The sequence below is a fragment of the Austrofundulus limnaeus genome, unplaced genomic scaffold (genome assembly GCF_001266775.1).
Source record: "Austrofundulus limnaeus strain Quisiro unplaced genomic scaffold, Austrofundulus_limnaeus-1.0 Scaffold642, whole genome shotgun sequence".
In the NCBI taxonomy this organism is placed as follows: Eukaryota; Metazoa; Chordata; class Actinopteri; order Cyprinodontiformes; family Rivulidae; genus Austrofundulus; species Austrofundulus limnaeus.
This window is the reverse complement of record NW_013953044.1, coordinates 146,169-148,454: the sequence shown is the minus strand read 5'-3', so window position 1 is coordinate 148,454 and position 2,286 is coordinate 146,169. Positions and strand designations below refer to the sequence as shown.

Genomic DNA, 2,286 nt, shown 5'->3' with positions numbered 1-2,286 from the left:
CAACTTAAGAACACATCTGTGCGTACGAACGGTTCTTGCATGAGGCCCAATGTGAGCAATTCAAATTCAATTCCTGCTGGCACAAGATTTATCTCATACAGATCTAAGGCGCTTTGTGATTTAATGAAATTTTGTTCCATTGCGAGTTTCCATTGTAAGAAAAAGAAATAAGCTTTAGACTCGACAACTTTGGCAAGTTTGAGAGGTCAAAATGTCATAATGTTTTATTTACAGTAAGACAGAAAACAGCCTGTCTGAAGGACTTGAATCACCTGAGCTGGGTAATTATTTTGATCATTGCAACTGATGTCATCCCAATATGCAACAATACCAATGCAATTGTGTTTTTTCTTTTATAGTGCAGCCCAATGAATATCAATATACAAACAAACCAGATTTGTCTGCCCTCCAAAACCCTCCACTGCTTTTTGACAATAAACCTATAGCTCAGAAACATTATAGGGAAAGTGTGTCGGCCTGTTTTCCATCAACAAGGTGAACTCATGTGACCCGGTGGAATGTTTAAGTTTGGAGCTTTTATCTGAAGCCTCATTGTTTTGTGCCCCTCAGTGGCTCATGTGAAGTGGATGGTTAGATCACAATTTCAAAATATTCCAGATTTACAAAATTTTCCCCACTTTCTCCATTCATTACTACACACTAACAAAGTTGGAGGTTAACGATTTGAAAACAGTTTATGTGAACTGGATTTTGGGCAACCTATGGCTGACAATGGTAGCTTATTGCAAACTAACAGCACCTTTGTTAAGAATTGGAAGAATGCTTATGAGTCTGAGTAATATAAAATGATCCCAGTTTAAGCAAAGAACAAGTTATTTTACCCTCACAAATCCATGCTTTCAAGACTTTAAAATGGTAAATAAGGTGATAGTTTTACTTTTTTATAAAACAGAATATCAAGATAAATAGAAATCAGTGGTGGGCAGCTCTAATCCAAAAATTAGCTCCGCACTTTCTAAAGTGCTTATGAAAATATTTGGGTACGCAACATCAAAACTGTATACGCTGTAGAAAAACTAGCGGAAGCTAATTTTAAAGCGCAAGTTCAATTTGACACTTACTAGCTGGCAAAAATGCATGTACAATATATGTACAACACTGCCAACTAGCGGTGTATGAACCCTTTTACATGTTATTCCCACAACCGCAGATTGCTGGGGATGTGATTTCCTGAATCAGACCTTTAGCTACTGGTGTAAAAATTAAGAAGTTGTTGAGGATTGCTAGTTCGGCTGCTTCTTTTTCTTTTGTTTGTTGTAGATTTTTCATTAAAGAAGCATCAATAAAGTAATTTTAAAACTGTTTATTGGAAAACTGAAGCGACGCATTCTGGGTACATGATGGATTTCATTTGTGACGGGAAACGAAAGCATGGAGAACAGGAAACTATTTTCACTTCAAAATAAGAGCTTGGATTTTAAAGTTTTCCATGTTGTTGCTCCAGTTGACCACTAGATGTCAGTCTTCATCAGCATAACATCGTTAAATCATTTCTGAGTCTCTAACCCCGTTGCTTCGACCAATTACGTCAAGTATTGAGCTCCAGCGTTTAAACTTTATTTTTTTTTTAAAAAGGAGCTCCGATTGTAAAGTTAAATAAATCAGTACATACAAAATTTTAGTATGGATTACAAACGTTAACTGTTTTTGCTGGGAGAGGGAGTTCTAAACATTGCCATCCTGCTACATAAGCAGACACAAAGCATTGTGGGAAATGAGAACCGGGACTGAAAGCAACAGTCAGCRAGGACGTATACGTTTCCAATAAGCAGTAGCGTGCACAGACAATTTCAGGGGCAGGTGCTCAAATGTAAAAAGAGGGCACCTTGTCCGGTGCAAGGAATCAGCAGCTGTCCTAATAATGTGACATCACAGACACATCTTGTACATTGTGCATATTTATCTATTTTAAATCAGATTTTTTCCGTCTGATACAGATATTTAATATTCATCAACACTCTACAGCTTGGTTTCTGTAACAAACTGGCAACAACAGAACAAAAACTAATAATGACAATTTTTGTAGTGTTTATAAAATAACTATAAAAGTTTATTTTCACAAAATTACTAATGGCTTTTTTTCTATGGAGGATCTTCCTTCAGTCTCTCCATCATAGAGCTGTTTCCATGATCTGAATTCTAACATTTCAGCTTCATCTGTGTCTGACGGAGGAAACATAGAGCTGCTTCTCTGCTGTAGCTAAAACACCTACAATATGAAATATGTTGATTTGGGTGAAACGACTTGGTGACAAAAGTCAGTGC

General features: G+C 36.7%; 1 protein-coding gene across 3 annotated transcripts in view; it reads right to left on the bottom strand.

Moving 5' to 3' along the window:
* Positions 1-2,286, bottom strand: part of scfd2 (sec1 family domain containing 2) — a 249,408-nt gene that overhangs the window by 135,845 nt on the left and 111,277 nt on the right. The window lies entirely within an intron of this gene.